We start from the raw sequence: 27,999 nt of genomic DNA, 5'->3' as shown, positions 1-27,999 counted from the left end.
TTGGTCTAATTAATACTTTTATTATAATCGCAAAAGACAGTATACACATCCTATACTACTTGTATAACTGACTGGCATGTCAGTTCGCCAGTGCATTCGTGTTGCAAAGATATGTTGTAAGAAGTTTTTAGTATTTGTACTTAAGGCAGATCGATGTGTGGTTCATGAAGAGGGGCAGCAGCCTATTCAGCAGTTGCAGGGGAAACAGTTTAGATGATTGACTAATCTGGCCTTCTAACATCAACCAAAACGACCTTGCTGTGCTGGTACTGCGAACGACTGAAAGGAAGGGGAAAGTACTGCCGTAATTCTTCCCGAGAACATGCAGCTCTACTGCATGCCTAAATTATGATGGCATCCTCTTGGGTAAAATATTCCGGAGGTAAAATAGTCCCCCATTCGGATCTCCGGGAGGGGACTACTCAGGAGGACGTCGTTATCAGAAGAGACAAAACTGACGTTTTACGATCCCAGCATGGAAAGTCAGATCCGTTAATCGGGCTGGTAGGTTAGAAAATTTAAAAAGGGAAATGGATAGGTTGAAGTTAGGTATGGTGGGAATTAGTGAAGTTCGGTGGCAGGAAGAACAGGACTTCTGGGTAAGTGAATACGGTGTTACGAATACAAAATCAAATAGGGGTAATGAAGGAGTGGGTTTAATAATGCAAAAAAATAGGAACGCGGATTAGCTACTACGAACAACATAGTGAACGTATTATTGTAGCCAAGATAGACACGAAGCCCACATCCACCACAGTAGTACAAGTTCATACGACAACTAGTTCAACAGATGATGAAGAGATTAAAGAAATGTATGATGCATAAAAGAAATTATTCACTTAGTTAAGGGAGCCGAAAATTTAATAGTTATGGAGGACTGGAATTCAGTAGTAGGAGAAGGAAGAGAAGGTACAGCAGTAGGTGAAAATGGAATGGGGATAAGGAATGAAAGAGGAGGCCGCGTGGTAGAGTTTTGCACAGAGCATAATTTAATGATAGCTAACACTTTCTTTAAGAGTCATTAAAGAAGGCTGTGTACTTGGAAGAGACCTGGAGACACCGGAAGGTTTCTCACTGATTATATAATGAAAGACATTTCTAGGGACAGATGTCGACTCTGACCACAATATACTGGTTATGAAATGGAGATTAAAACTGAAGAAACCACAAAAAAATAGGGGTTTAAAAAGATGGGACGTGAATAAACTGAAAGAACCAGATTCTGTAGAAAGTTTCAGAGGGAGCATTAGGGAATGATTGATAAAAGCAGGGGAACGGAATACTGTATAAGGAAAATGGGTAGTTATGAGAGATGAAACAGCGAACGCAGCAGAGGATCAAGAAGGTAAAAAGACGAGGGCTAGTACAAATCCTTGGGTAACACACGAGATAATTAATCTAACTGCTGAAAGGAGGAAATATAAAAATGCAGTAAATAAAGCAGGCAAAATGGGATACAAACATCTAGAAATTGATAACGGTAGGAATTGCAAAATGGCAAAGTAGGAATGGTTAGAGGACAAATGTATAGATGCAGTAGCATATACCACTAGAGGTAACATAAATACCGCCTACAGGAAAATTAAAGAGACCTTTGGAGAAAAGAGAATCACTTATATGAATATGAAGAGCTCAGATGGAAAACCAGTCCTCAGCAACGACGGCAAAGCGGAAAGCTGGAAGGAGTATACAGAAGATCTATACAAGGGAGATATACTTGACGGCAGTATTACGGAAATAGAAGAGGACATAGATGAAGACGAGATGGAAGATATGATACTGTACGAAGAATTAGAAAAAAATGGTTCAAATGGCTCTGAGCCCTATGGGACTTAACGTCTGAGGTCATCAGTCCCCTAGAACTTAGAACTACTTAAATCTAACTAACCTAAGGATATCACACACATCCATGCCCGAGGCAGGATTCGAACCTGCGACCGTAGCGGTCGCGCGGTTCCGGACTGTAGCGCCTAGAACCGCTCGGCCACCCCGGCCGGCGAAGAATTAGACAGCGCACTGAAAGATCTAAGTCACAACACGTCCCCAGGCGTAGACGGCCTTCCGTTAGAACTACTGATAGCCTTGGGAGAACGAGCCGCGACGAAACTCTTCCCTCTGATGAGTTATCTGTATGAGACAGGCGAAATACCCTCAGTCTTCAAGAAGAATGTAGTCATTCAATTCCAAAGAAAGCAGTTGCTGACAGGTGAGAAAATTATCAAACTATCACTTTAATAAGTCAGGGCTGCAGTATACCTTTACACGAATCTTTTACTGAAGAATGGGAAAACTGATAGAAGCCGACCTCGGAGAATATTTGTTTGGATTACGGAGAAGTGCGGGAACACGTGAGGCAGTACGGACCCTACGACTTCTCATAGAAGATACGTTAAGGGAAGGCAAACCACGTTTATAGCATTTGTAGACTTATAGAAAGCTTTTGATAATATTTACTGGAATACTCTCTTTCAAGTTCTAAAGGAGGTAGGAGTAAAATACATGGAGCAAAAGAGTATTTACAATTTGTACAGAAACCAGTTGGCAGTTACACTAGTTAAGAGGCACGAAAGGGGAGCAGTGATCGAGAAGGGAGACAGGGTTGTAGCCTATCCACAATGTTATTCAATCTTCATGTTGAGCATTCAGTAAGCCGGCCTTTGTGGCCGTGCGGTTCTAGGCACTACAGTCTGGAACCGCGTGACCGCTACGGACAGGGTTGTAGCCTATCCACAATGTTATTCAATCTTCATGTTGAGCATTCAGTAAGCCGGCCTTTGTGGCCGTGCGGTTCTAGGCACTACAGTCTGGAACCGCGTGACCGCTACGGTCGCAGGTTCGAATCCTGCCTCGGGCATGGATGTGTGTGATGTCCTTAGGTTAGTTAGGTTTAAGTAGTTCTAAGTTCTAGGGGACTGATGACCACAGATTTTAAGTCCCATAGTGCTCAGAGCCATGAGCATGCAGTAAAGGAAACAAAAGAAAAATTTGGATTAGGAATTAAAGCCCAGGGAGAAGTTATAAGAACTTTGAGGTTTGCGGATGACATTGTAATTCTGTCAGATACAGCAGAAGATTTGGAAGAGCAGTTGAAAGGAAACGGAAAGTGATTTGAAAGGAGGATATAAGATGAACATCAATAAAAACAAAATTAGGATAATGGAATGTAGTCGAATTAAATTATGTGATGCTGTCGGAATTAGATTAGGAAGTGAGCAACTTAAATTATTAGATGAGTTTTCTATTTGGGCAGCAAAATATCTCGTGATGGTCGCAGTGGAGAGGATATGAAATGTAGACTAGCAATGGCAAGAAAAGCGTTGATGAAGAACAGAAATTTATTAACATCGAGTATAGATTTAAGGGCCAGGATGTATTTTCTGAAAGTATTTATATGGAATGTAGACATGTATGGAAGCGAAACATGCACGATAAACAGTTTAGACAATAAGAGAACAGAAACTTTCGGAATGTGGTGCTAGTACTGAACAAAACTGGGGAGAAGAGAAATTTGTGGTAAAACCTGACTAGAAGAGGGGATCGGTTGGTAGGACACATTCTGAGACATCAAGGGGTCACCAATTTAGTACTGGAGGGAAGCGTGTGGGGTAGAAATCGCAGAGGGAGACCAAGAGATGAGTGCAGTAAGCAGATTCAGAAGGATGTAGGTTACAGTAGTTACTCGGAGATGAGGAGGCTTGCACAGGATAGAGTAGCGTGAAGAGCTGCATGAAACCAGTGTTTGGACTGAAGACCACAACAACAAAACTTAAAGCAGCTGGCAATAATAAGTTTCCAGGCTGAATCTGTAGTATATTGTACGATGTTATGGGACTTCTTCTCACTTAAACCAGTGTTGAGTGTGTTAAAAGAAGCGAATGATAGATAACCTAAAGGAAGACTCCTTTAACCGTAACTGAATCTTCGGTGACTGATGTTCAGCTTGACAGGACCTATGGTTGATGCTGCACATACGCAACACGAATGTGAATGCAAATTCATTCAGTGACAATACAAATTTTTATGACTATAGCCCACCGCGAGTCTGAACCACGCCCGGTGGTGTTGAGGGCACGTACCACGGCAAGAAAATTACATAAACGGAGCAGTGGTGAAATGGATATCATTCTAGTGCCGTTACCAGCCACAAATGGGCCAATATGCTGACATAAGCAATCTCATAAAGGGCTGTTTCTTATGTCTCGGCGCCTGGGAATGAGCATCTCGGAAACGGCGAAGCCTCCTGTCGTGGAAATCTGTGCAAAGTGGCTGAAAGGGCGGCGAAACCACTAGCAGGCGACAAGGTGCTGGACAGAATGTGAAGGTCGAGACTTGTGCCCGTAAAGCTGGATAGCCGACGCTGCGTGGCACATCCAACGACAGAGTACAATGTTGGTGCACGCAAAAGGATTTCGTAGCACACCGTTCAGCTCAGCAGAAGACGACCCCTATGTGTTCCATGCTGACCCTATGACATCGTTGCACCGTGCACGGGATCATCAAGACGGCTGTGGGTCAATGGAAATGTGTCGCCTAGTCGGATGAATCACGTTTCTTGTTAGACCAGGTCGAGGTTTGTGCCGACATACGCCGTCATCCAGGGAAACAACTGCTCGAAACACGCAGCGCACGCACGCCAATGCGGGCAAATTTTTTCTATGCGGGACATTCATCTGGCCCTCCATGGGACCTGTGGTAGGGATTATAGACACCACGCAGCTGCTCACTGCGTAATCGTTACTGAGGACCACCTGCATCCCTTAAAGCTTGATTTCTTTCCTGACAGCGATGGCATATTCCAAAAGATGAACAGTCTGTCCCACAAGGCTAGAACAGTGCTGTAGTGGTTAATGCAGGGCCGGCCAAACGCTGCACAGTGTGCAGACGTGCGGGAGTGTTGCACATGTGCGCACGTGCGCGACAGCGACATCTGTTATTAGGCATGTGTCCTAAATGAACGGCGGCGGCTCCTGTTCCCTGTTTATGTGGTACAAGCAAGAGCGCAACATAGCCAGTCTCGTTTACCCCTGGTGACCGTAACTTTGACAGAGAAGTACTGAGAAATGGCAGGTACTGTGGAAAAGCAAAGAACGGAAGATCTATGTTCTCAGTCGTTTTGATCAAGCATCAGTGATGAAATCTGCCGCAACTGCTTGCGTTTGTCAATGAGCCGTGCTTTTGTGCCCGATATTAGCTATATCATTTCTCATGACCAGTGATAAACGTGTTTGGATTTATTCCTTTCATAATTAAAAATTATTGTTTACTAACTAACTGTGCACTATTGCCTCATTCTGCTCCATGTTACATTATTATAAGGAAAATTGGTCATTAAACCGATTGTTGTGTACTTACATTTAGGTTCTTTTTTTTAAAAAAAAAGAAAATGTGTGAAGGGCTACGCTCAGCTGAAGTCGATAAAACATAACATTCATCTAATTGTCGGTTATTGTGCAGATTTCAGACGGAACTGATGAAAAATATAGCAATAATGGTACAGGTCATCATCGAGAGGTCTGCGGTTGTCATTCTGTTCAGAGGTCAGTGAGACAGAAATTATGTAGGTATAACTCAGGGCACCGAGAATTAGTTATAGGAAACCTTGCATTAGTTTAATGTTATTTGAAATCATGACTAAGGTTCGTTGGAAGTCGCTAAGTGTTCTCTTTCTTAAATACTAGATCAAAAACACTACGCGTATTTACGTGCCGTCAGTCAAGCTGCCTTAATAAAAACCCACGGTTGTTAACTGTACTACTTGTCTTACTGGGTTAAACTGTTAACATAAAAGTAGATGTCTCAATGAGTAGACTGTGACAGTATTTTAAATGTTTAATACGCGAAATACTTTCCCATGGTTGGCTTGCAAGCTGTGGAAAGAGCACTAGAATGCGCCGGTAGAGAGTATCTCAGCAAGTGTATAAGGCGACATTTGTGCGTAGAAACATGCACTACATGAACCTTGGCGGCTGCGGCGTGCACGCTGTGACCCGGAAGTTGCACTTGTGCAGGAGCACCGCACGCGTGCAGAATTTCTGGCCGGCCCTGGGTTAATGGATCGTGATTGTGAACTCACGTCGATGACATACCTACAAAATTCGCCAGATCTGAGCCCCATGGAACACGTCTGGGTTGTTACTGCAGCCTAGTCGTCACGCCCACAAACCAACGACTCGTAATTTACGGGAACTGCGTTACATTCGGGCAGACATCAGGAGCCACATAGACCCGGAAACCTATGAAGGACTTGCCGAATTCGTGCCAAGCACAACTGCTACCATACTGCATTATAGTGGTAGACAACCAGGCTCATAAGGGATCATAAAGTTTTGGCACATCACTGTAATTATGCAGATGTAAAGCATGAATAATAATGTCACATTCGAATGTGTGTGGGATGTAGCTACCAGCCTCACGCACCTTTGAAGAGAGTTACCCGTTTATGTATTTTAATGCCCACTTTCTACCTGAACAATGGAAATTTAATTGGATTTCCTACAAAAAGTGAGTACTCACATTTCTCACAAGCTCGTTATTAGCAGCTAAGAAAAATTTGGCTCTACAATTTCCTTACAACGTATTTGAAAATAGGAATCTGTGTGTGAAAGGGTAGAAGTATTACAGATTCAGAATGCTTCTTTCCTTGTAAGAAGACACACCCTGTTGGTTTTATTTTCATAGTACACTGGACAGTTGTGGATATAGAATAAGTGTTCCTGTTGTTATGAGAACTATACTAATTCCTCTCTTTTTGAACCAGAGCTGAATTCTTTCTTGTTCTTTTTTTATTCCTCTCAGGTTGTTTGCTGTTTACTGGTAAGTAAATTATTGTCTTTTAACATTCTTACCGATATATTCCAATCCTTATAATGTTGTTTTATAGATTTTACTTAACTAATGGCCAGACTAAAGGCCAGTTGACAGTTAACAGAGGGATGCCGTGCATAAAAATTTTAGACTCGAAAGGTAATGTAAAGAAGCTACGTACGAGTGCACGGTGACGTTTAATTCAATTGACGTCACGGTTGCACTCCTGGGCGAGGGCATTGTTTGGAGAGGTGGGGTTCATTTGCGTAAATTGAGTGGTCTGACTGCTCATCAGATGAAATGCCGCGAGAGGGTCGCTGCCTGCGCCAGTACACACCCCGCTAAATTCACACAGTGCACTGTGCTTAGTGAATCGCCGCTGTCCTCTTCTCCCCTTGTTACGTTAATTGCTTCTTCTAATTGGCGCATTGTGCAAGCTGTTGTTTTCTATGCTGTTGTTACGACACTCCATTTAGACGACATCGATTGCTTAGGAGCATATTCCCACGCGTTCACAGTAATTTATTCATTACCTATGCATCAAACGTTGCTATAAAAGAATCTCCATTTAATCACCTTTTTTGCTTCTTTCTATGTAGTATCACGATTTACCACAGTGCGGTATCACGGTCTCTTCACTTCTTCAACAAATTACACCTGATTCCATTACAAGTCTGTTACATTTTAGTTAAAGAAAACTTATTATGAAATATGCAAGTTGAAGTTTTTAGTGATAACTTCTACTGTTCCTTAAACATTGCTTGATTTCAACGAAAATGAAATTTTCCCTTTAGTCCAAGACCAGTAATTTTGTTTTGATTCACTAGTTTGAAAGGAATCTGCTAGCGACAGTAAAAACAACATTGTCGAGTCACTTTAATGAGACCACCTGTCAAAAGTGTGCCACGCCGACTTCAGTGCCGTGGCTACCTGCGCTAGGTTTCTCAGCTGAGGATCCATGACACGATCAGACCGATAGACGTGATCCGACAGCATCTCGTTTAGGTTTAAATCCGGAGAGTTTGGTGGCCAGGGCAATACGGCACACTCAGCCTGGTGCTCTTCCAACCGTGCATGTATTCTGTGAGCCGCGTTCTCCTGCTGGTAGCTACTATGGTGCCAAGGAAAAACAAACTGCATGTTGGCGTGGAAGTGTTCGCCGAGGATAGGAGTTTGTTTTCAGACGTTTCACACGTACACGCCAATGGCATTTTGTCCGATGGAGCATAAAACGCCATTCTTACGAAAAAGCCACCTGTCACTGCTCAGTGGACATCCAGCTCAGGTACAGCCGTGCAAATTCTAGATTTCGTCGCCTATGAACAGCAGTCAGAATGGGTGCATGAACCAGGCGCCTGCCGCAGTGGCCCACATGCAGCAACGTTCGCTGAACAGTTATTCAGGAAACGCTTTTGTTAGTCATCTGGGCAGTCAGTACTCGACAATTGCACGCCTGTTCGCCAGTACACATCTCCGCAGCCATCGATCATCCCTGACATCTACGGCTCGTGGTACAGCACAGTCGCTTCGGGCCGGTTCTGGATAACGCCATTTAGTCATGCACGGTTTACTTTAACTACGGGTGCACGCGAACTGCTTAGAAACTTAGCGTTTTCGGAAATGATTTCATCCTTGGCCCGAAAGCCAATGTTCATGGCCTTTTGGAATCAGATAAATCGCTCCGTTTCCGCATTACAGCGTCTGCACTGTATTGTTTGTTGGTTGGTTTGTTTGTATGTAATTCATACAAATCTAGAGTTTTCTTCAGATCTTGATGAAATTTTGCACATTTTACCATTAAGACAAGAGGAAGATCGCTGTCTACATGAGATTTCGTAATCTGACTTCAGACACTTGCGTATATGTAGCCTATGTAACATATAAAGGGGAAAGATCGCTACGAAAAATCTCTAAGAATTCCTGGCCAATTTACTTCAAATTTCTACACGATTCCCTGTGAATATTTGGGCGGAAATAGGCTATAAATGTTTTTAATACACACAATACATAATTCGCACTTTGTGTGGCAGGTATTAAATATCCTGGACAACGTCGTGCACTGTGGTCACTACTTTGTACATAGCCTCCATTGCTAGAGCTACCATGAATGATTATTGCACGTTGACGTCGCACATAGGCGGTGGTCACATTAATGTGACTGGACCGTGTATGATTACATACAAACCTTCTTAGAAATTCGAATGTACATCCACTTTATTCCATTTTATTTGTACACTTATGAAGTTGGTTTAGCTAGTGTTACACAAATTCCATTCTTTCGTCACTAATACATGATTTATGGAAATCATAATAATGATGAGTTCGCTAAATTCGATAATACTCAAAGTATATAAAATACATTAAAAATTAAATAATAAATTAATTATATCTTCATTCTACTAAAAGTGATCGCTGTTGCTTTGCCCACATCGCTTATTCTGTACTGCCTTGCCACATTTGCTTACAGCACTGGCAGGTATACTTTACTCGTGCCTTCTACTGTGTAAAACCAATATTAGCATGGCATCTGGAGGTCGAAGTAGCATCAGCCAACCGCAGCGGATCTGGATCTGCTCCCAAAATGGAGCAACCTCGAACCGAGTCTGTTTGATAAGGGAGTCAAATTGACAATTGTAACGTAAGCTCTCACTACTAAAATCTCAATCTGACACTACTCAAAAATGGAGCTTTGAGAGGCTGCCTGGAACACTTTTATAACTATTTTACCACGAAATTTGTAAAAAAAATGGTACCTCTCTTTACGACTCAAAAACTTCACCAATGCTCGCACTGAGTGCGCTTAATTTTAACTGATGCTTTTATGATCTTAGTTCAACCACACTGATAAAAGTTCGTACGTTGGGAATTTTAATTCACCGCTGAAGAAACTGCATTACTTACTCTCATACACGTACAACGATGGCAAACCTTTGGTTTAATATTTCATCACCACAGTCAGAACGGTCATTTATAGAATACAGTCTGTGAAGTACTAAACTGTTACAACCAGCATTCCTCATCCTGCCTTACGTTGCCACCATCAGTTATATCTTGTGTGAAGCGTTGAATCTGCGATGGTCATCTGCACGTTATTCGTTCACTTCCGAATGGAATGAAAGCAAGTTCCAACAAATTACGTTTCACCATAAATTTTATAAGAAATTTTCAAATATGGAACACTGGATAACGCAATCTGATTTCTAAAATAAATTTTAGATAACCTTCGCTAATGCAATGGGAATGTTTCCTGTGAAGCAATTCTAATTATCGCAGATTGATTATTACATATACACGCTGCCTAAAAAAAAGCCAAACATGTAAAGAACCTTGCCTTATAGGCTCGATTTGTGCAGGGTAAACGTACTAGTCATCTGTTACAAATATCAGTTACCAATTACTAATCAGCTAAATGTGATACACTTGAAAATTACCAAACTGCAACACATCTCAAGATCTGCGTGACGGCGTCCTTGCCTGATTGTTGAAAAATCTTACGAAAGATAGTATATGTGGCCACCGTAAAGGTAATAGACGCTTTAGTATGAAAACAAACCACACATAACAATGGAGTTAGGTCCCACGAGGCAACATCATATTAACATGAATCAACAAAAACACGTAGCTATATGGGCGGGCAAAGGAAATGCTGTACTAAAATAAATACAGGTTGATTGAATGTCCCTATTACTGGCTTTTACGGGTTGTAGAGAGGTCTTAGTAGATTAATTTGTGATGAGCAACGTATGACCGGAAATGTACCGTTTGCGTATGAAATAAGATTGAAGATCGGACCAATTTCAAATCACGCCTTCACGGTACAAACACAACCTGAGAAGACGCCGCCGTCGTCTGATCCTGTTGTAATTGTCACATCACTTAACACCTTTCTTCCGACTACAACAACGGCTGCGAGAAACTGGTATGTTCGAAACTAGGAGGATTGACTGGTGCTCCACGGACGAGCTGCACTATCAATTTTGAAGAGGACGTCCTTCTCAGGTAGAAGAGAACCTTGGAACAAGTACTCGAAACATTGTCCACGACATGTTCTCCTATTTGGCATAGGTCAGAGCTCATTGTTTCTGCTGTGTACGTACCGTGAAGAGGGATATTTGAAAGTTATCGGATCTTCAAACCGATTTTACATCCAAACGGTACTTTTCCGGACATTAGTTCCTTACAGAAATTTTATCTACTAGATACTCTCTACAACCACTAGAAGCCTGTAATAGGAATTTTGAATCAACCAGTGCACATACTAAAACCTAAGAAAATAAGTGTTATAACGTTCGAAATAGTATTAGAGAAATATTGTGGTCCCACACTAATAATATAGCTCATGATCACAAAAGATGCACAAGTTTATAACTTAATTAATCGACGGATAACAGCCATAATGAAAGCTAAAAATGGTTTCCTGCACCTTTTACGGGAGAGAGAGGCAGACAGATGTAATAACCTATTTCTATTAACAAATCGAAAATTCGTATCTAGATATTGCCAGTCGATTTGCGCACGTGGATTATAACAGTTCAGAAAACAATAACGAAGTCACGTAACAGGTCGTAAATTCGTGATACGAGAAGTTACTTCGAATGAATATTATTCGAAAATATGCTTGTAACACGAAAACGTTGAACGGTTCGCCAAGGAATGGAATAACTAGCGCATGCAGAAAGCACCAATCTTACCCAATTATATAAAATTGCATGCTGGAGTACCGAAACACAACCCTCCTCTACATCTAAACTACACCTAAGCAGGACCCAGAAGTGAGTGTGTAACTCCGACCAGAGCACGTGGGTACAGCTGAATTTGGTGGCCTGCACATTCATTGACTCACTCCCGCCAGAATTCCTGAGCTGACTACTATGTGACTCATGAAATGGCACAGAAATCTTTGCTTCTGGCCTATCTACTCAAAAGACACGATATACTTCGAAAACAAGGAACTGAGATATACATACTAACATGGAGCATTTGAAATTATGAAACAGGATAGACTACATGGTGCTGACGTGTTGCATTTACTGCCTCACTCTGTAGAAGAATCGCACAGAACGCTGCTCGTTCATGTAGCAAAGCGAGAAATTCGTGTGAGTATTTCGTGAGCCTTCCTCCAATTTACCTATCATTCGCTTTTTTTAACACAATACATGAATATACATTCATATATTATCCGCATGAAATCACGAAAATTTGATGATGTTATCGAATACACACATGAATCTATATCATAGTGACGTTCATATTAAAATCTGAAAATTGATAATGCAATAAAATAACTAAGTCCATGTCCTTTAAACTACTTTAAAGACAAATATTGTGACCAAAGTAGTATTTTAAGCAAGGAAAGGATGACAACAACATGAGTGGTACTGTCAAAGAGATGCTGACTCTTCAGTCCTCCAAAAAATGAATTAAAACAAGAGCATTGCGTCGACTAAGTCCGTTATGTAAACAAAACAAAATACTTTAAAAACAGGTGAATAACTGATCAATAGTAGTATTGACAAAAGCTATTCTAACGTCTCACTTCTTATAAAAAGTAAATGACGAAATAAGAATAGCGTACTGACCAAGCGTTTTGCAAATAAAACATTTAAGTTCGGTCACACAACTTTCCTAGAAAAGGAGACAAAGTATAGTTATTCCACTTCCATGGGATCTGTTCCTTAGAACAGGCAATGGCACACGCTTAGCACACGGTTTTCGGTGGGTATGAGATACATGGACGTCTCCAACTCTTGTAGCAGACATCAGAGAGCTGTAATTCGGAGGGCCGTTTAGAGATTGGATATGTCTATCACCTGACCGGAATGAGGTGATCCCGCAATGAAATTAAGCATAGCACGGTGAACTACCCTTCTGTGGTGCCATTCGTGGGCAGTGTCATACTGTCCATTCGAGGAATAACACTGTGATCGTTGAGGACTCGTCTCGCTACGTCTCACTTCCATAGTGAGTGATGTCAGCATCGAGTCGAGCCTGGTCTGCCACCCCGCATAGACGAGCAGGTTCCTTCAGCGGTCCCAGAAACGTTAATGCTAGATGAGAAAATGATGGGTTGCATAGCGTGACTATTGTTCATTGTTGCTCACTGACCTGCTTGTTTGCACCCCAACAGCTAGCTGATTTGAATATTTACTCAGGTTTCTGGCTAGTATGTTGCCCATGTGTGCCTGTTTCTCGGCCGACAGCTCATTTCTCCTTTGACACATACGTGTTCTCGTGGTTCCCTTAATCTCTCTCTCCTCTCCTACAAGTGACATAAATACAAGAAAAGAATGAGTAGAGTGTTTAGCCTATCCAGTTAATGTTTCAACGAAATAGTGCACAAATACAATATGGTAGACACCACGCAATCGTTCATAATATGATTGTCGAGCAGCTTTCTAACATTAGAATATGAATGTTAAGAACTGCATTACGTGATACACAGCTATAACAGTATATTTTATTGCAGACTATCGATTTGGGTCTAGGATCAGATTATCATCGCGTCCAAAAATCATTTCAGCTATTCATTTGCGCCAATGGACAGTTCAGTCGGCTTTTGAACTCGATGATATTCTGATCGTAGACCAAAATCGATCGTCTCGAGTAAAGTATACCGTTACAGTTGCGAATTACGTAATGCAATCCCTAATATTGATTAAAACTGTACAATACCACTTCCATAAATCGTTAAAATATGATTTTACAATATTGATGCAATTTAAAATTAAAGGACATTTCATGGTTGGATACAGGTGATAACATGCGCAGATGTGCCCAAACAATGGTAGATGGCATCAGTCATTATACACTCCTGGAAATGGAAAAAAGAACACATTGACACCGGTGTGTCAGACCCACCATACTTGCTCCGGACACTGCGAGAGGGCTGTACAAGCAATGATCACACGCACGGCACAGCGGACACACCAGGAACCGCGGTGTTGGCCGTCGAATGGCGCTAGCTGCGCAGCATTTGTGCACCGCCGCCGTCAGTGTCAGCCAGTTTGCCGTGGCATACGGAGCTCCATCGCAGTCTTTAACACTGGTAGCATGCCGCGACAGCGTGGACGTGAACCGTATGTGCAGTTGACGGACTTTGAGCGAGGGCGTATAGTGGGCATGCGGGAGGCCGGGTGGACGTACCGCCGAATTGCTCAACACGTGGGGCGTGAGGTCTCCACAGTACATCGATGTTGTCGCCAGTGGTCGGCGGAAGGTGCACGTGCCCGTCGACCTGGGACCGGACCGCAGCGACGCACGGATGCACGCCAAGACCGTAGGATCCTACGCAGTGCCGTAGGGGACCGCACCGCCACTTCCCAGCAAATTAGGGACACTGTTGCTCCTGGGGTATCGGCGAGGACCATTCGCAACCGTCTGCATGAAGCTGGGCTACGGTCCCGCACACCGTTAGGCCGTCTTCCGCTCACGCCCCAACATCGTGCAGCCCGCCTCCAGTGGTGTCGCTACAGGCGTCAATGGAGGGACGAATGGAGACGTGTCGTCTTCAGCGATGAGAGTCGCTTCTGCCTTGGTGCCAATGATGGTCGTATGCGTGTTTGGCGCCGTGCAGGTGAGTGCCACAATCAGGACTGCATACGACCGAGGCACACAGGGCCAACACCCGGCATCATGGTGTGGGGAGCGATCTCCTACACTGGCCGTACACCACTGGTGATCGTCGAGGGGACACTGAATAGTGCACGGTACATCCAAACCGTCATCGAACCCATCGTTCTACCATTCCTAGACCGGCAAGGGAACTTGCTGTTCCAACAGGACAATGCACGTCCGCATGTATCCCGTGCCACCCAACGTGCTCTAGAAGGTGTAAGTCAACTACCCTGGCCAGCAAGATCTCCGGATCTGTCCCCCATTGAGCATGTTTGGGACTGGATGAAGCGTCGTCTCACGCGGTCTGCACGTCCAGCACGAACGCTGGTCCAACTGAGGCGCCAGGTGGAAATGGCATGGCAAGCCGTTCCACAGGACTACATCCAGCATCTCTACGATCGTCTCCATGGGAGAATAGCAGCCTGCATTGCTGCGAAAGGTGGATATACACTGTACTAGTGCCGACATTGTGCATGCTCTGTTGCCTGTGTCTATGTGCCTGCGGTTCTGTCAGTGTGATCATGTGATGTATCTGACCCCAGGAATGTGTCAATAAAGTTTCCCCTTCCTGGGACTATGAATTCACGGTGTTCTTATTTCAATTTCCAGGAGTGTATATTGTATACAGGACGAATTTCTTAATTCATAAAGATCGCAATGACACAATAATATACTGTTTAACATCTGTGGACTAGTATTACATTCTACTTTAACTCAGTCGTGGAAGTTTCTCACAACCCCAGCAATGTATACAACTGGATTTAATCTAAATTACAGGGCCTAACTTAAAGCGCAATAATAGTACACCTACACTTACAGCTATACTCTGCAAACTTGTGTTAAGTGCACGGCAGAGGTTACTGTGGTGTCATCGCCAGACACCACATTTGTTAGGTGGTAGCCTATAAATCGGCCGCGATCCGTTAATATACGTCGGACCCGCGTGTCGCCACTATCAGTGATTGCAGACCGAGCGCCGCTACACTGCAGGTCTAGTCTAGAGAGACTCCCTAGCACTCGCCCCAGTTGTACAGCCGACTTTGCTAGCGATGGTTCACTGTCTACATACGCTCTCATTTGCAGAGACGACAGTTTAGCATAGCCTTCAGCTACGTCATTTGCTACGACCTAGCAAGGCGCCATATTCAGTTACTATGAATGTATTCTGAACAGATAATATTGTGAATCATGTACCAAGAGCGACGTTCATCATTAATGGATTAAAGTTAAGTATCAAACTAATTACGTCCGCTTTCTGAATTCTAATTCCTTGTCATGTTCCAGACCTCACGTCAGTATAGTCCTTCCCTCCTCACGCCAGCCTGCGTGAGCTAAAACGCGTGCATTTCGGCCTCCAGTTGTAACACGGTGTTGGCTCTTCTGCCAACACAACAGTTACATCCCCACTGTACCAGTTATTAGGTATTTTTCCAGTTCCATTCACGTATACATCTCAGGAAGAATGATGGTTTAAATGCTTCCTTGCGTTCTTGAATTAATCTAATACTGTCCTCACGATTCCTATGGGAGAGGTACGTAGGCGACTGTAATATATTCCTAGACTCAACATTTAAAGGTAATTTTTGAAATTACATAAGAAAGCCGTCTCAGGATCTTCACCAGTCTGCCAGTTCAGATTCTTTAGCATCTCTGTGGCGCTCACCCATGGATCAAACAAACCTGTGACCATTCGTGCTACTGAGCGAGGTGGCGCAGTGGTTAGCACACTGGACTCGCATTCGGGAGGACGACGGTTCAATCCCGTCTCCAGCCATCCTTATTTAGGTTTTCCGTGATTTCCCTAAATCGTTTCAGGCAAATGCCGGGATGGTTCCTTTGAAAGGGCACGGCCGATTTCCTTCCCAATCCTTCCCTAACCCGAGATTGCGCTCCGTCTCTAATGACCTCGTTGTCGACGGGACGTTAAACACTAACCAACACCACCACCACCACCATTCGTGCTGCCTTTGTCTGCATACGTTCAATGTCACCTGTTAGTCCTATTTGGCACAGGTCCCACACACTTGAGCAATATTGTAGGATGGGTCCCACGAGTGACTTGTAGGCAGTCACTTTTATAGAGTGACTCCATTTTCCGAGTATGGTATCAATAAACTGAAGTCTACTACCTCTTTTACCCACGACTAAGCCCATGTGGTCGTTCCATTGCATATCCCTAAAAAGTATTATACACAGCTATTTGTATGAGTTGACCGAAACCAACTGCACTTACTGATACTATACGCATCGGATACAACACTTTTTCGTTTTGTGAAGAGCACAGTTTTACATTTCCGAATATTTAGAGCAAGTTGCCAACATCTGCCTCACTTTGAAATCTTACCAAGATCTGACTGAATATTTATTGCAGTGTCTTTCAGGCAGTACTTCTTTGTAGATGACTGCATCATCTGCAGAATGCCTGACGTTACTATTAATATTGTCTGCAACGTCATCAATATACAACATGAGCGCCAACGATCACAACATACTTCCCTGATACACCAGAAGTTACTTCTACATCTGACGATGACTCTCCACCCACAATAAGTTGCTGCGTCCTGCCTACAATCCAGTCACAAATTTGCTAGGTAACCCATAAATCGTACTTTTTATAATAAGCTTAGATGCCTTACTGAGTCAAATGCTTCAGGGAAATAATGAAATACTGCACCTAACTGACTGCCATGATCCAAATCTTTCAGGATGTCATGTGAGAAAATTGCATGTCGCGTTCCATATGGTCGATGTTTTCGGAATTCATGCTGGCTGGCATGGAGGCGTTTTAGCTCAGAATATAATATTCTACAACAATCGATGTCAAGGATATTGGACGATAGTTATGTGGATCTCTTGTGCTACCCTTCATGTAGACGATGTGACTTGTGCCTTCTTCCAACTACTAAACAAGGGTTTTTTGTTCGAGGAATCTACGATAGATTATAGTTAAAATAGAGGTTAACTCAGACGCAAGTTATGTAGAGAAGCTGATAGGGGTTTCATCGGGCTCTGGAGCTTTGTCCAGTTTTAACGTTTTTTGCTGTTTCTCAACGTCACTGACACTAATATCAAATTCATTCGTCGTTTCAGTGATACGAGAATTGAACTGGGGCAGTTCCCCTTGCTTTTCGATTGTGAAATAAGATTTGAAAACGGAGTTAGGCATTTCTGCTATTACTTTACTACCCTCAATTTCAGTTCCTGTCTCATCCACTAGAGACTGGACACTAACTTTAGTGCCCCTAAGAGCCTTTAAATATCACCAGGATATCTTTGGGTTTTGTAAAAGATCATTAGACAAAATACTGCTACGGTAGTCACAGAAGGCTTCACGCATTGGGCTCTTGCCAGTCAAACGCGTTCCATACAGTATCTACCTGTTTATAGCCCTGCTCTTGGTGTAACACCGACTATGCAGTTATCTCTATTTGTTTAGAAGTTTCTTCACAGTGACTGTATACTAAGGAGAGTCCCCCTCATTCTTAATTGTTCTACTAGATACATATACAGGGTGTTACAAAAAGGTACGGCCAAACTTTCAGGAAACATTTCTCACACACAAATAAAGAAAAGATGTTATGTGGAAATGTGTCCGGAAACGCTTAATTTCCATGTTAGAGCTCATTTTAGTTTCTTCCACCTACCCTCAATGGAGCACGTTCTCATGATTTCATACGGGATACTCTACCTGTGCTGCTAGAACATGTGCCTTTACAAGTACGACACAACATGTGGTTCATGCGCGATGGAGCTCCTGCACATTTCAGTCGAAGTGTTCGTACGCTTCTCAACAACAGATTCGGTGACCGATGGATTGGTAGAGGCGGACCAATTCCATGGCCTCCACGCTCTCCTGACTTCAACCCTCTTCACTTTCAATTATGGGGGCATTTGAAAGCTTTTGTCTACGCAACCCCGGTACCAAATGTAGAGACTCTTCGTGCTCGTATTGTGGACGGCTGTGATACAATACGCCATTCTCCAGGGCTGCATCAGCGCAGCAGGGATTCCATGCGACGGAGGGTGGATGCATGTATCCTCGATAACGGAGGACATTTTGAACATTTCCTGTAACAAAGTGTTTGAAGTCATGCTGGTACGTTCTGTTGCTGTGTGTCCATTCCATGATTAATGTGATTTGAAGAGAAGTAATAAAATGAGCTCTAACATGGAAAGTAAGCGTTTCCGGACACATGTCCATATAACATATTTTCTTTCTCTGTGTGTGAGGAATGTTTCCTGAAAGTTTGGCCGTACCTTTTTGTAACACCCTGTAGATTCAGTGGACGGTCAACTGTTCTTTTAAACTTGGCCATAGCATGTCCCTGTGCTAAAAGTTTCAAGTTCCTCATTGAGATATGGTTAATGCTCTTTTATATAGTTTACTGTATTTATATATATACACTCCTGGAAATTGAAATAAGAACACCGTGAATTCATTGTCCCAGGAAGGGGAAACTTTATTGACACATTCCTGGGGTCAGATACATCACATGATCACACTGACAGAACCACAGGCACATAGACACAGGCAACAGAGCATGCACAATGTCGGCAGTAGTACAGTGTATATCCACCTTTCGCAGCAATGCAGGCTGCTATTCTCCCATGGAGACGATCGTAGAGATGCTGGATGTAGTCCTGTGGAACGGCTTGCCATGCCATTTCCACCTGGCGCCTCAGTTGGACCAGCGTTCGTGCTGGACGTGCAGACCGCGTGAGACGACGCTTCATCCAGTCCCAAACATGCTCAATGGGGGACAGATCCGGAGATCTTGCTGGCCAGGGTAGTTGACTTACACCTTCTAGAGCACGTTGGGTGGCACGGGATACATGCGGACGTGCATTGTCCTGTTGGAACAGCAAGTTCCCTTGCCGGTCTAGGAATGGTAGAACGATGGGTTCGATGACGGTTTGGATGTACCGTGCACTATTCAGTGTCCCCTCGACGATCACCAGTGGTGTACAGCCAGTGTAGGAGATCGCTCCCCACACCATGATGCCGGGTGTTGGCCCTGTGTGCCTCGGTCGTATGCAGTCCTGATTGTGGCGCTCACCTGCACGGCGCCAAACACGCATACGACCATCATTGGCACCAAGGCAGAAGCGACACTCATCGCTGAAGACGACACGTCTCCATTCGTCCCTCCATTCACGCCTGTCGCGACACCACTGGAGGCTGGCTGCACGATGTTGGGGCGTGAGCGGAAGACGGCCTAACGGTGTGCGGGACCGTAGCCCAGCTTCATGGAGACGGTTGCGAATGGTCCTCGCCGATACCCCAGGAGCAACAGTGTCCCTAATTTGCTGGGAAGTGGCGGTGCGGTCCCCTACGGCACTGCGTAGGATCCTACGGTCTTGGCGTGCATCCGTGCGTCGCTGCGGTCCGGTCCCAGGTCGACGGGCACGTGCACCTTCCGCCGACCACTGGCGAGAACATCGATGTACTGTGGAAACCTCATGCCCCACGTGTTGAGCAATTCGGCGGTACGTCCACCCGGCCTCCCGCATGCCCACTATACGCCCTCGCTCAAAGTCCGTCAACTGCACATACGGTTCACGTCCACGCTGTCGCGGCATGCTACCACTGTTAAAGACTGCGATGGAGCTCCGTATGCCACGGCAAACTGGCTGACACTGACGGCGGCGGTGCACAAATGCTGCGCAGCTAGCGCCATTCGACGGCCAACACCACGGTTCCTGGTGTGTCCGCTGTGCCATGCGTGTGATCATTGCTTGTACAGCCCTCTCGCAGTGTCCGGAGCAAGTATGGTGGGTCTGACACACCGGTGTCAATGTGTTCTTTTTTCCATTTCCAGAAGTGTGTATATATATATATATATATATATATATATATATATAAAATTCTGCTACCGATCTCTATTTGTTACCATTGTTACCGTTAGATCTAGAATATTTCCGTGATGTGTGGGGTTTCGGCCGGCCGGGGTGGACGAGCGGTTCTAGGCGCTACAGTCTAGAACCGCGCGGCCGCTTAGTTAGGTTTAAGTAGCTCTAAGTTCTAGGGGACTGATGACCTCAGAAGTTAAGTCCCATAGTGCTCAGAGCCATTTGAACCATTTGTGGGGCTTCGAACCATCTGTTCTCATCAGAGAAGGTGTAAGGTTTCCCACCCTTGTTACGTACCCTTAGCTCACAAAAATAAATTATAATTCAAATGGTCAGGATGAATAGGATACTAAATGAAATATTGCTCTTTTCATACTTATTACAAAGCAAACACGTGAATTCTCAGAATCAGCATACAGATCAAATTACACAGTGAAAGATGATGTTGGTGCCTGACAAAGTTATTAAAGGGGAAGAGGGTCAAGCTACAACGATTCTGCCCTCAAGGTAGAAACAACAATGCTTTCTGACTATGAGGTACTGACCGAGATTGTGAACCGCTAGCTGAACGTCAGTATGACATACGTTTGTTGAAATACAGAGTTGCAGGTCAGACTGACTCACTGCAGTGAAGACAAACTCCTCAAACAAAAACTGCTTATAAGCCCGGGCTGCAAGCGAAAAAACCCAGACTGTTCTCCGTGGCAGCTCTCTGCCAATTTGCCGAGACTACAGTGTACCTCGGCCAAATTGCCCAGACCGTCCTCTACGGTGGACATCCACCGAATCCCACGAAACTCTCTCCTCTCTTCCCTCCTCTACACCAAATCCACGTGCAGACGCCAAAAACTGTCCCCTCCAATGGCCAAGCTGCTCGCGCAGATTGCGCTAATGGCGTACTTATAACACAGCGCCAGAACTTACGCCTAGACACAGCATAGTGGTATTCTTCCAGTGAGAAAGTTTGTCAGCAAAATCTATGCTCTCCACCACTAAACTTGGAACCAGAGAAACGCACGCGCATTGTACACCTGTTTCGGACAGTGCTCTCCTTCCCAGAACCATCATACAGCTCGGCGCTCGTCTGTCAGTCACACACCTGAGGTGGACAATATGCCTCCAGAATGCAGGCCTCTGTCCACTGTGCTGCTGAAGACTGGGCCGCCCTCGTTCGTCGACTTTATGGAGAGAGGCGGCCATTTACGCTCACAAGTAAAGCGGTCACACTTTTGTAGAAACCTGGCTGCTTTCCTGGAAAAGCCTATGGCTGTTTCTTTGACTTCTGACACCTTGGTGGTCCCAATGCCGTCCTTAGTGACGAAGAAAAAAAATTTGGTGCCACAATCATTATTGCTAGTGGCAAACAAATCTGTCATTCCTTGTCGTACCTGCAATTACTCATCTTGATGGCTTGCTTTGCCAATGGTGGTTGGATGATTAGGTTAGTTGAGGTTGCCCAAATGACCTTTTTTTCCGCTAAAATTTTCCCTCCATTTCCTTGGGGAGGTGAAGGGGATGGAGAGGGACTAGGTGGTTTGGTTAGTAGAGGTAGCTCAAATTACCTATTGTAACGCCAAAATTCGAACTTCCCGCCATGACGTCATTGCGATGTTGCCACATCTATCGCCGCCATCTTGGATCAGCCATCTTGAATAAATCTGGTAACAATGCAACGTGGGGTGATACTCTCTCTGTCCCAGTAGTGATCTATACACACCTGATATGAAAATTCCCACCCATATCTCAAGTTCATCTGACACAGCAGATCACTACATAGAAAACACCCATAGATGTGATCGCTTGTCAGAATTTCTGAGGCACAAAACAGAAATCACAATTCTCCATCATATTACTACTGTCACACAATGTCCCTGGAAATCAGGGTCACAACAGAAAAATTATTAAGCAACAGATTTTATAAGGGAAGTATCTGTGCTAAACTGTCCATACTTAAACTGTTCTGAAAAACACTTGCATATTCTCATCAGCTGTCATATGTAATGGCAGCACAGAGCGTATGACAAAATGCCTTAAAAAGACAGAAAATTATGAAAGAGAAAATTATACAAAAGAACAAACATGACACACATCCATGAAAAATTACTAATACTTAACTCCCACACTAAAACATAAACACTATGCACGTTGCTCAGCAATCATTATATGGAAATAAACTGTACAAATGCTCAAATATTTAACATACAGATATAGAAGAAGCAATCAATAAAACGTGATAACTGTTTAAATTGTTTTATAAAGAGAGAAAAATACCGCTATAGGTGAACGAGAGAAAACACAAATATAAATGATTTACAAAAAAATGTTCATAAATGGTAAAGAGATTCCTGAAATATATCCAGCCAAGGTGAGCCAATATAAGGTCTACACTTGATAGGATTTAACTTATAAACAGTTACAATTTCCAGTAGAGCTGGATATTGTACACATTACTGTTCAGATTATGCCTGATAAGAACTAACTCTGTCAGCAGGTCATCCATTGAAGGCCTAAAACACCTTGTCAGACCTTTAACACAAGCTCAGATAACTTTGAACAAGTTTCACATTAATTTTTATACCGTATTTTCAGATATGGAACCCTTAATAGCACAAACTGACTTCCAAAATTTAGGTACCGTAACGACACGGTATAACCTTTGCAAGTGCAGTGGGGCTCTTCTTCGTGAAGCATTTACAACCAGCAGAGACTGGATATTGTATATGTTACGAACAATGAAATAAAGCGGGAAATAACATTATTTCTCACATAGTAACATGATATGCCTTTGCGCCTCTACATGCCTATGCAAAACGTTTTTGACCAGGAATTGATGGACAAGTAAGTGACCAAATAGCTTAGGGAATTCTTGTTTACTTAGCGTGACATTGAATTTTCTTAACTTATTGCGTGGACAGTGAGATTAATGGTCAACTGCTAAATTGGCATTGTTGACAGATAAAGAACTAACCAAATGTTATGTCAAATATACTGTCTTTTTTCAAAAACTTTCAAGCATGACATTTCCTTTTGGGTGTATACGAGTTGTGTTTTCTTAGTTGTTTTTTTTTTACTTAAACTTCCATGCTACTATCTTTTATTTGTTTTCACAACGTAAATTTCCCACACACTATGAATTACCCAAAACTTTCAGCTCACGACTTCACAATTATTCCTTTTATACTAATTTGGAATGACATCTCCTACAAACCTGTGATCCTGATATAGGCCTGCTGTTAGCAGAAGTTGTGTCCCTTTCACTTAGTCCTGAACCTCCTCCCGCTTCCAGTGCCTCCTTCAGCTCCAAAATTTTTCAGTACGGTGACTGATTTCTGATATGGTGTATTTACGCCTTAATATTCCTGAAGGAGTACCTAAGATAACAATAAATAGACTTGTATAGGGACCCTCATTAATGTATATTCGCACAAAACCTTTATTGTAAATTTGGTATATTATAGCGTAAAACTACTTTCAAACTTACTTCATACATACCGGACAGTGCTATTATTTTATATTCTTTATTCACTAAACCCGTTTTAAAAAGAAGTTGTGATTTAACTTGTACTTATAGAGCTTCTACATGCCATTATCAACTTCTATGGTCACAGCCAGTATATTTCGAGGAGGCCCTTGAGTACAGTCCACATCTGCAGTGGGCATACATACAGTTGTTCCTTTGTTAATTGGTGGAAATTTTCTCATCATTTTAGTTGGTTGTTTCTACAAACATTCCCGAGAGTTCTGCGTTTCACTTTTTTTCTCTCCTATGTCATGAATGAGAGATCTGTCAAAATCAACTGAGCCACTTGCAGCATTCGAAGATTCAGAAACAGTTATCACTAAAAAAATTGTAACGCAATGTTCAGATGTTAGTATGGCATATGTCAGCATATGCTGTAACGTAAATAAAACGTAAGTTAAAAATCTGCTACCCTAGAGCATTTGTTATGACCGTCTGTATGTCATTTACGTTTGCTCCATCGTTGTTTCCTACTTACTTGTTCTCCTCTCCATGATTATAAAAAAAAGTCTCAATCTCCTCTTCTCTAGGTACGTTAGGAACTTCTTAATGAGAATTTCCAGCCGATAACAACCGAGCTCTTGAAAAACATCCAGACATAGCTTCATACGACAATCGAAGAATTACTACACATTAACAAGGACGTGAACGTTTTCCTTGCAGAAAAAATATTAAGTATACAGACAATATTTTATGGGAATCTCTCTTAAATGTAGGTCTAGTTTATGAAAAATCGTTAGCTGAATGGAAAGTCAAATTTTTCTCAAACTAATGAACTGCAATTGCATAGGCCAGTTTGGAGTCTACTTTGCTGCACCCAGGCACCTCACATTTCTTCAGTACCCCAGTTCGCACTCTGCGTCGAAACCTGGTTTTGGCTATATCTTGTTTTACCACGGATGATTTTAATTTCATTCCACGTGGTGTGTACTTCAGTTAATATGAAGTTTACAAACTCTGGTCCGTTATCGTAATGCGAGATTACAGAAGCCCCGAAAGATGTATAAATATCAAGTAAGTTAATGGCGGTTTCTTCTACACACATACTTTTTAATGATTTCAAAATAATGAATTTTGCCGGATGGTTTTGGCAAACAATTATAAAACGAAAGTCCTTTTATCTTTGCGATCCCATATCAATCAAGTTGACATGCGCACGAGAGCAAAAATCAGAAGGCGGCATAGATTTTCTAACTCTCCGTTTTCGTTTTCAAATAACTTGATTTCCTTTGGCAGTGCACACATAGACGTAAATAAATCATTATACTTTACTTGTTGATGTTACAATATTTTTTCTTTAGGTCAGATGCCATTCTATTTCTTCCGCCTTGACCCATTTGAGGAATGTGTTGCGTGAAGAATCTTAAATAATTCGTCATTTATAACATAATAAAGTCATCATGTGCAAAATAGACCTTGTCATCTGCTCATCTACTCTGTGGAATGGAGACCACAGCTTTATCAAACTTCGTATGCATATCATTTCCCATATTACACATTTTTGCTACCAAACCGTATACACAATACACTAAAAAATCCCATTAATACAAATAGAACGCAACTGACGCATTACAAGTACGTATTTACACAAAATGCACGAACGTCATTATTTTGTTATATTGTGCATTGTCGTCACATTCCTCTTTGTTTTAAAATCAGGGCAGTGTTTCCCTTTCTTGAATGCGCCCCATGTTGTGTTGTCGAAAGTGGTTATTCGCTACACATCAACCAAGGAGACTCGGAAAATTGTGGAATTTCCCGAACAATATTTTTCTAAATATATTCGCCCAGGTAGCCTAGACATCGTTGTTTACGTCCTTGAATTCACGTTATTGCAAATCCAAAGTGAACTACATCGTTACTTACGGCCTTGAACGACGTTTCCCGTATTTACTTCATTGTGCGTGGCATATATGTGCTGCATACACGAAGACCATATACGTAATGATTTTTGCCTTATAGGCTCGATCAGTGCAGGGTAAACGTGCCCCCCATCTGTTATAGGTATAATTTACGATTTATTAAATAAAGAGCTTAGTGGATCTGAAAAATACCAATTTGCTACTACTCCAACTTGCATGTGAGGACCTATATCACGGCCTCCTTTCCTGATCGCCGAAAATTAGAAAGGTAGCAGGCGCGTGCATTGCAAAAGCGAATTCGCACTTTGGTTTCAAATCAAACCACACAGGAAAATGGAATCAGGTACCATGAGGCAACCTCATATCAGTATGAACGAACAAAACTACATGATTATATGGGTGGACAAAGGAAATGCTGTACTGCAATAAATATACATAATAAAATCACAGAAAATTAATGTTATAATTGCATTGATTAACTGTTCCGCCGGTTCTTGGTAGAATATTTTACACATTATGAATGAAACACACACAACACTAGTGTAATATTGTACAGTATTTATTATTTGATTCACGAACGAGTTTTCGGCTGTTACACAATTTTTATTATTTGTTTCATGAACTTATTTTCGGCTGTTAGAAGCCATCGTGATGATAGCGTCACTGCCGAAAACCGGTTCATGAAACAAACAACAAAAATTGCAGCATATTTCATCAGTGTTGTGTATGTTTCATTTATGACGTAAGTTATAATGTTCAAAACAGTATTACAGATATGACAGTTGCCGGCCGGTGTGGCCGTGCGGTTAAAGGCGCTTCAGTCTGGAACCGCGTGACCGCTACGGTCGCAGGTTCGAATCCTGCCTCGGGCATGGATGTGTGTGATGTCTTTAGTTTAGTTAGGTTTAAGTAGTTCTAAGTTCTAGGGGACTGATGACCATAGCAGTTAAGTCCCATAGTGCTCAGAGCCATTTGATATGACAGTCGCGCGCGAATAATAAAGCTGAAGTTTAAAATTGGTGAAAAAGTTCTCAAATAATGTAATCACCCAATAATATTCATAATGAATACTATAAATTGTTTCCTGCTCGTTTTACGAGAGACAGAAGTCATAACTCATTTATGTTCACGAACGGAAAACTTATCACTGGATTTCGTCACCCAGATGTGCACATGGGTTCTAATAGTTCACAGAGGAATACTGGAGTCACATACAAATTGCCACATATGTGATACGAGATTTTATTTTGAAAAAACATAATTTGAAAATATACCTGGAACACTAGAACCGTGAATCCAAATGAATGAAGAGGCTAGCGACTGCATCAAGCAGAAATCTTACGCAATTGTACTAAACAGCATGCTGAAATACTGAAACACAACCATCTTCCTCTAGAACAACCCAGAAGCACATGAGTAACTTACTCCTTTTACAGTATGACGGTACAACTCAATTTGACGGCCTGCGCTTTCATTGGCTTATCCTGGCGAATGTTCCTGAACTGATTAACATGTGACCCGCAAAGCAGAGACGAGATCTTAGCCGCTTGCCTACTGATTTTCCCAAATGTTTGGATTGGACTCGGAGGAGATGTGTCGAGGCCGGCTCGTTCGTCAGACTTGACGCCTCTGAATTTTTTATAGTGGGGATTCGTAGAAGACATTGTTTATAAAGACGTTCTAACTACGCCTGTTAGAGAGAACTGTCAGAGCATGTGCTTCGATAAGTGCCGAAGTGATAACGTATACCACTCAATCCATGATAAGAAGATTGCAGCACTGCATTGATAACAATGGTCATCACTTCGAACACATTCTGTAAATGGACGTTCATGCCACCTTTCTGTTCTTCGTTGATCTTCAAAGACCTTACTGCTACACATCATTGGATTCGCCTCGATAGCCGCTATCAGAAAATAAGTACCAAACTACAGTATCTCATTAAAAAAAACTAGGTTGACCTTCATATCTCTGACGCGACCCCATTTAGCAACAAAAAGCCAACGTCATATTATGGCCCCCGTTATCCAATGCAACTTTTGTCCCACGAACTTTTCAGCTTCTATAATAGTTCCGGAGTTATTTTGGTGACAATAGTTAGTAACTCACCCTGTATGTAAATTGAGTTATTTTATTGTATTTATGTTCTCGTCTTTCATTTTAGCCAATCATATAACACTTAGTAACTCAAAATATGCTCTTGCTGGATAGCACTTTCTTCCTTTGTCCCCTTAAATTACTCTGGTACACAAACTAATAAAATTATCTGCCTCTGTCTCAGAGATCAGCAGAGTAGCTTGGTGTGACACGAAAAGTAACTTGTCGTGACACGAATCCTTCAAGTTACTG

This window comes from Schistocerca americana, chromosome X (assembly GCF_021461395.2).
Source record: "Schistocerca americana isolate TAMUIC-IGC-003095 chromosome X, iqSchAmer2.1, whole genome shotgun sequence".
Taxonomy (NCBI): domain Eukaryota; kingdom Metazoa; phylum Arthropoda; class Insecta; order Orthoptera; family Acrididae; genus Schistocerca; species Schistocerca americana.
Note: the sequence above shows the minus strand (reverse complement) of the source record.